Source organism: Apostichopus japonicus, chromosome 2, assembly GCF_037975245.1.
Source record: "Apostichopus japonicus isolate 1M-3 chromosome 2, ASM3797524v1, whole genome shotgun sequence".
NCBI lineage: Eukaryota > Metazoa > Echinodermata > Holothuroidea > Aspidochirotida > Stichopodidae > Apostichopus > Apostichopus japonicus.
In genome coordinates this window covers 30,647,218-30,655,753 of record NC_092562.1, presented here as the reverse complement: position 1 = coordinate 30,655,753, position 8,536 = coordinate 30,647,218, and the positions used below count along the sequence as shown (strand labels likewise).

The 8,536-nt window shown below is 35.3% G+C and overlaps 1 long non-coding RNA gene across 1 annotated transcript; it reads left to right on the top strand.

Annotated features, from left to right (window-relative positions):
- Positions 1 to 15: 15 nt before the first annotated feature.
- Positions 16 to 8,304, top strand: LOC139955910 (uncharacterized). Its single transcript, XR_011789142.1, has 3 exons — positions 16 to 242; positions 1,268 to 1,464; positions 4,991 to 8,304. It is a non-coding gene; the product is annotated as an uncharacterized lncRNA (long non-coding RNA).
- Positions 8,305 to 8,536: the final 232 nt, after the last annotated feature.

Here is an 8,536-nt window from a genome sequence, read left to right as displayed (position 1 = left end):
ACGTGTCTCATTCAAAGGAACACACTACTTCTTTAACAATGATTAAAGATATAAAGGACTGTTCATATTTATTTAATTTGAATTATTTTATCATTCTTCACTTATTAGGATTCCCTGCAGCCATTGCAAGGTTAGACGGGTGTCCAGTTTCGCCCTCAATACCAAGCAGGGAAGCATTTCCAACCCCAGACAGCCCAACAACTGAAAACAGTTTTAATGCTGACTTATTTGAGGGCAATGAGGTGTGTACTAATGTATCATTCTCGGTGGTAACCCCCCCCCCCCCCTCCTGTTCGATTAGGTTCATACTTGGTACATATTATTGCAGGAAAAGTAAAGGTGTCCTAAATCCATTTTTGGCTAAATTGACTTTTTGATGGGAAAACGTTCTTCAACATGATAAGGTACCTTATATTTTCCAAATATTTTCCTATGTGGAATGATAAACTGTTCTAGTTAGTATGTCCATGTTAGGGAAAGATAAACTGTCCTATGTCCTGGACATAGGTTTTTTATTTTATTTCCAAAAACAAATGTATGTCATATTTGTGGAATATAAACGTTCATTTCAGGCCCCCCTTAATTTTCTCATATAGCGGTCAAAATCTACAATTTTGACAATAATGCAACCTTAAATTAAATATTTTAGCAAGTTGAGCATATTTTATACACGATTAAAATTATTAAATGCAATTATCTCAAAATGGCAATTTTGGACATAGTACATCTTTACCTTCCTGTGACGATACGTTGACGGTATGAACATAACGTAGACTGTATAAGCCACAATGGTACTAGCTAGTATAGGTCCCCCCCCCCTCCTCCCACCCATGCTGTTAAAGTCATACCTCACTAATGATGTATCATTGATGATGATTTCAGCATCATATCTCGGTGGTAGCCAATCCCCCTCCCCTTTTTACAACTTTTCTGGCAGGAAAACTGATAGGCGGAAACAGATTTTAGATTCCTTGCCGAAGGTTCAAGAAATCTATGCTGTCACAACATGTATGTGTGTATGATGCCAAGCTTAATGTTACCACTTTTTCTCAACAGTGCCACATTGCATTCATACCTGGTACATATAGGTTGTGCATATATTGGGTAGATGATCCTTATTGCTTTTAGTGCTGTTTCTCATGAATATAAATGCTTTGCCAGTAAAAAAAAGTTGTTACTAAACTTGGAAATGGGCCATCAATATCTGCCTTTTTTGGCTTCCTGGTTTCAGAGCTGCTCTAAACACATTTATCATTTGTCTTTGCAGCTAGAAGCCTTCAAAATTCCACAGGAGATCCGACACAGAGCTCTGCAGGCCAAAAATGAAAAAAACTCATTTGCAACTTGATGAGAACACTTTTTACCAGGGAGGACATGGCGATATCCTCCTTAACTGGCAAATCACCCCACAGTGATAATAAGAAGTACAGTAGTTGCACAATGGGAAGATAGATGCCATAACAAGTGAGTTTGATTTGTGTTGTTTATCCATGATTACATGGAAGGGATTTATGGCTAGGTGGCTCTAATTTTATTAGTAATCACTGAAAGTCATATTAATTTCAATTAACATATAATTGAGGCAAAAATATTCAGATTAGTTAATGTTTTTTTACAGGTGATTGCTGGGGTCCGACAAAAACTACATTTGTATTCCCATGTTTTTGATAAACAATGACACGGGCCATTACACCTGCAGTGTTCTCCACTAGTATCCGGGCGCCGCGCCCGGACACAATCTGAAAAGGTGCGTCAGCGCCCGGACAAAAAGTTACCGCCCGGACAAATTATTCGGCCGCCCGTACGAAACCATTGCATTTACTATTTGGGAAAATTTTCCAAAGTGTTGCAAAATATATTGCCGTTAACGGCGGAATATCGGTATCGGCAAAATTATCCAAACTTGCCGATCCAGACCATCCGATATCAGCCCCGTCCAGCTCACCTGTATAAATCACTTTCAAATACAAGTGTATACATTTTCCATATTTTAAGTGTTCTTATACAGTTCTGTTAAGTCTTCTTTTACTTGTTACTAGTAACATTTAAAACACATTTAAAAAAGTAATAACATAAAAATAATTAATTGAATGGATATACTTTGCAATCTACATTTTGAAGGTACATATTTTACAAATTGATGACAAATTGCGTGATTGGCCAGCAAACTTATGACGTCAAAAACTCATTTGCGTCAGGTGTTATATTGATGTTGTCGTACGGTACGGCATTTTGCAGGGCTCGACATTAACGACTGCCCGATTGCCCGGGCAAGTTAAAAAACGACCGGGCAAGCTCACTCTTATCAAGTGGTAACTCCGTTTGAAAAAAGGAATGATACATTACAAAATTTTGGATCAACATCGACAGCAATCAAAATATATTCACACTGCATATAGCAGCGCCCCCTACTTTGTGCATTAACGTTATTCTTATAAATGCACGTGGTAGTGATGTGTTGTAACGATTTGTGAACCACATATCGCGTGCTAAATTATGTATAACAACAAACAATGGCTGTTAACGCTTAGCGAGACCAAATATCATCGTTCGCGAAATTGTGTATAGCAATATATTATATATATATATATATATATATATATATATATATATATATATATATATATATATATATATATATATATATATATATATATATATATTTTGCAGTTCAATTTTAGCGCAATACTTTCGGACGTGATAGAGAATCGCGGTAAGTAACGAATCAGAATGGTTGATCTATGGCATGCACTTATGTAGTGGTCAAACGATTATGCAATATCGGATAATACCGATTATTTTTTTCATCATCGGCCCGATTCCGATTTTTTCTTCACGAATTATGTGCACGAATTTCCAAATCCGTGATTTTCCGCGGTCCGCAATGTAAATACCAGTTCCGCGATTATAATTTTCTGCTACATGAATGTGAACATAAAGGAAAGTATTAACAGAGAATTGTTGGACAAAAACACCTATAACTCCAAAACGGAAGGAGATATGCATTTTTTCGGCGGTTAAGGGTTATATGCTCCTCATGGCTTCGTGTAATCTCGTTCTAGGAATACAATCACACGCAGAGACCAACATTTTATGTGGAACGTTAAATGTTTGTTGGCTTAAATCACTCGCTATATGCAGATACACTATATGTTCTGTTTTAACTCTTAACGTTACTTGACGTTACACATGAAAACATCGCCATTTAAATCCTGTTCAACATTCTCTAAAAAAGCCATTGTATATTCAATTTAACAAACAAGTTGTTTAGAGTATGATCTTTCCGATTGTAAGATAAGTGTGCATTTTTCTAACAATGTTATTATAAGTTAACAAACATTCAACGCTTAAACTAAAATTTAAAAAAAAAAAACATATTACAGTGGCACACGTAGGCTACAGAATTTGAGCATCTAACATTACATGCAGTAAAGCAGAAATTCAAACGATGAAATGCTTTTGACATTTTACCCTATCTAAGATCTTAAATGATGCCAAATAATCAAACACTAAATTTATCGTAAATTGTAAACTGATCACTGACTGGATGGCATTATTTACATATGATTTCAGCCACGTGTGTCATAACTTATGACGTCATTATCAGTATTATCCTGGCCAATCACGTAATTGATTAAATTTTAAGCAGAAATATATTATATAATTGAAAGACAAACAACATCTGCCAACCTGTGAACAACCATTAATTTTGACAAGTAAAGGGATCCATGGTTTCCAGCATTCCAGGGGCTATTTCAAAGGTCACATTAGGCCTAAACCTGTTCAAAATTAATACATCAGATTTAATAAAGTAATGTCAGGTGTTGGCAGCTTTCTCCTACAAAGTGTTTTTACTGAAAAAAAATTGTAAAAAGTGTAAACTTGTGAAACATGGAATCTCAATATAACAAAATTTATGCAATTTATAAATGCCTGAAAAGTGTCATTTCCTGCAATCTGGGCGACATTTTTGACTAAATTTTTTTGTACGCTACGCGCCAACCAATAGTGGCGCTCCGCTTAGTTAGTACTGACAGCAGCACCCGGACAAAAAAGTGACAAGCGGAGAACACTGCACCTATTATTATGAAAATGAGATCATGACGTAACTAAAACTAGTTTTCAAAAATCAAAATAATGTTACAAATTGTGATAAAGTTCATGAATTCAGGTGTGTCGATTGGGGAGGGGAAACTAATGTTTGTTGTCCCACCACACTTATTGTGGCCTAAACCCTAAAATAATAGTGTTTTAGACAGTATGCCCCTGGCACTCAAACCTTGATTGTCGTTTAGACAATTATAGTACCGGTAACCTAAATTTTCGAAAGTAATATTAATATTAATTATATAATAATTATATAAGTAATATTAATATTTTCACACTAATTATCACCAAGAGTTTTTCTGAAAATTTTCTAAAGGGGAGGGGACACTCCTTCAGGGCCTTTTTTAACATACATAATGGGGCCATGGGCCTCAGTCCCTTACACAGCCAACCCACTCAGCTCATCCCCCCCCCCCTCACAGAAGGTCCATTTTTGGCATGTAAAACAAATAATGATAACACAAATCTAACAATTAATATACACCTAAATTCCCTACAGGGCTTCTCCTTATCAAAATATGATTACCTTCAACTACCTGTGTAAAACAATGAATAAAGCAGAGGTTATAAAGTATCATAAGTCATTTTTTCCGGCCCTTTAAAGTGATTTTACCGAGTTAATTTATTTGGGGGAAATGTTAATTTCTCAATAAAACATGAGATCTCAAATAAGGAATGTTTAGATGACTTCTAAGGCCTGGGAAGTGCCATTTCCGGATATATGGGAGGCATTTTTGGCCAAACCCGCCAATGGTGGCGCTCCGATAGTGTCTTAGATAGTACATGTCAAGCAAATGCCCCCCCTCCCCCACACACACACACACTTTCAAAAGCAAATCGACACCCCTGCATGAATTGATCCATATTTTCATTTATTTTTCAGAGCTGGTAATGAAAAAGTATCCTGCCACTATAAAGGCAATCATCCGGATGAAGATGACAGAAAAACTAAGGATGAGAGGAGAGCATATAACAGATAAGATTAATTAGAACTGTTACAGGCTTGTTTTTGGTTTCTTGCCATTGGTTTCTTGTACAGCCATACTTGGCTCCATAAAAAAAAAACTTGATTCTCATCACTGACTTCTGAAAACCCAGTCGCCAGGTATTTTTTTTTTATCTCAAATCAACTTTTGATGTGGTCTCACTGGGCCCAATTTGGTACTATAAATCGTATATCCAGAATGTTCTTGTTGTTCTTGTCAAGTTGAATTTCCATCCGGAGCATCAATTAGTCCGACATTCACTCAGTGATATTAATACAACATGATCTCGAGTACGAGAGAACTGTTTGATTGTGGGATTTGGTCAGAGTGCTTTCGGGCAATATATTAACGCCGAAACCATAAAAACAATGTCAGAAATAAACTTTTCGGTGATGAGAATCAAGGTTTTTATGGAGCCCAAATTAGGTGTTGGTAGAAAGTGGGTATATAATGTGTGTTCAATTAGGGAATAAATACGAGGGTAGCCGGTCACATATGTGGACCGATGATGACGTCGTCGCAGAGGCTGAGCGGGCCGAGGCGAAGGTCACTGTGATGATGTCATAAATACAACTAAAAAAAGTGTCTAAAAAGGAAGATTTTATTGCATTTTTCAAAGATCAAGGAACTGTTCTCCAGGTTTATTCATCTCTCCTTTTTTCGTGACGTAACAGTGGTTGACACGTCATAGTTGATTGATTCAAAACAATCTATAGAACATGACCACTCTGTAGCCGTATCCACCACAATTATATTGCGATATGCGCTAGCATTTAGCAGCTTAGACTGGCTAGATACTAGCCGATGGAACACGAAGACAGTGAAAAACTGGATTCGCATATAAGTATTCGTGATAAAATGACGGTAGTTTCACCGAAAACAACACCTTGTTGATTGGTGTGATTCGTTAACATTTATGCATAGTGCATGTGTATATTTTACATATAGTACGTACCATACCTGCAATGCTAGTCTTTATATACTAGTGAAATCAGCGAGGCAACCCATGGAATTACCCAATTAATGGATTATGTAAATATACGAAGGTATCGTTCCATTTGCATTATGATCTGGTTATCTGTTTAAACCCAGAGCAGCTTCGAATTAACAGTGCTCATGATCAGGGGTCGGATTAGAATTGATCTTGATTAGCAGATCATCAAAGTTCATGATTGATTAGCAGTGGTAACATTGTGATAAGTACCTTCTAAATTCAATGGGGAAGTATTCTCAGTATTTTTATACTGTTTTCTCTGTATTCCAATCAAAATAAAATAATTTGATCTTAAAAGATTTTGTAATAACTTTTGGTTCGCACAGGTGCGATACAAATATTGTGTTGCACCGCATTTGTATGTATATTGAATCGCAAACTGCGATGCAATACTGCTTCGGAACCCTGCTCAGGATAGTACTGGCTATAACGTTATACACATCGTTAGGCTAGGCTACGTTGTGTATAGACTATTGAGCAATGAAGTATCAATACTGACACACAACACAGCAGTACGTACAGTGAACACAACATATATACATGTATTTAGTATTTTAGGACATTTTCAGCTAACAATCCCATTAGCATACCTAAAAGTAGATCTCTATAGCAACCAGATTGACAAATCCATTGTTATGTAACACCACCATGAATACTTACCAATGATTACTATATGTAGCATACATCAGATATCACTATAGCAACCTAAGAAACAAATCCTACATTGTTAATTGTGTCACACAACTAAGGAGAACTACCAAATGGTAACTGTGCAGCTGATCTAGTGTCATTAAATTCTCTATACTGAAAGTCATTCGAGACCAGTCACTAAAGCATTAGTCATGACTGGTCTCGAATGACTTTCCGCCAATCAGCAGCCAGTATTCCATTAATGGTATTTATGAATGTGTTATAATGCATATCTACGAGGGGGCAGGGCTTAAGTTGCTTTCAGCTAAACATACATACATAGGAGTGCCGTAGTGAGTAGAAGGTGTAGGTATAATTATCAGGTATGTGGTGGTATGAGGGTGGGGCTCAAATTCATTTCGCTGAAAATAGCTTTTAAACATGGTAACTCAACAACAGCAAGTTGGGGTGAGGTCATATTTGAAAGTAATGCGAGCTATTGTGTAATCCATTGTTTTATTTTCTTGGTGTCAGTCTGAATTTGGTAACGGCAACTTTATATTTTCTATTGAACTGTATAGGCCTAGGGTAATGGTATGTTTTTGTATTAAAAAATCATTCAGCAATATAACTGTATATAGTTTGATCCCAAATGGATAGGAAGCTGCCATACGTGGCTTTTTGGACACATATATCCGTGTGATAGCAAGTAACCACACCACCGAGAGGGTCACAACTCGGGGGACGTATTGATTCCACCATGCCACATATAAGCCAAACTATCACTTAGCCAAAGTTACATGTTGTTTTATATAAATATATTGATTCAACAACTTTTTATTTCACCGTCCATATGTAGGCTACTAGCAAGCCCAACTTTTTCTTAACAAAACGATATATTAAGTCATTGTCTTTCGCATTACACATGTTTTTCGCTGTTTTATATAAATAAATCATTCACCAATATAACCATATCAGTGACTTAATTGCTTGATGCCTTTATCATGTATAGAATGTATTTAGTATTAGAATGTAATGGTTCAGAGAGTCTCTGATATTATGATTCTCACTAAATTATTCGACAATGTTTTTTTTTTTTTTAATATTTAGTGGCTCTGCATCATCAGGTTGTTGAGTGAGACATTTTATGGCAAGGAATTGAAAAGACTGGCTTTCTGGTTTATTGCGGCTTTCTCATTCATCAAGCTTCTTTCATGTTTTAAATTATGATTCATTGTTTGCTTAATGTTCAATGTTTTATAATAATATGATGTAAACTGATTAGATAGTGTCTTTAAAATCAAAAGCTGTATGCATTTTCTGTTATTATTTTATAAACTAGCCACATATTAACTAAACCTATGTAATCTACTACACGTGTTTAAGCTTATATTTGTAGACCAGGATATGTTGTGTTCATATATTTCATGTTTATCATTTCCCAAGTTTTTCCATCTTCCTTTGTTCAAATTTAAAGGTATTTATAATCACGAGGAAATTAAAACATATGACCGTCACTGTTGTTATTACAACTATAAAAATAAATTTAGCCCTTTGATGAATATAAATAGATAAACATATAATCTGTATATTTTGTGTATATTGTGTTTGTTGTGTTCTTTCAAGCAAGACATCACTACAAGTACTACCATCTGTGGTTATTTCTTTGTATATATATATATATATATATATATATATATATATATATATATATATATATATATATATATATATATGTATATATATATATATACATATATATATATATATATATATATATATATATACAAAGAAATAACCACAGATGGTAGTACTAGTA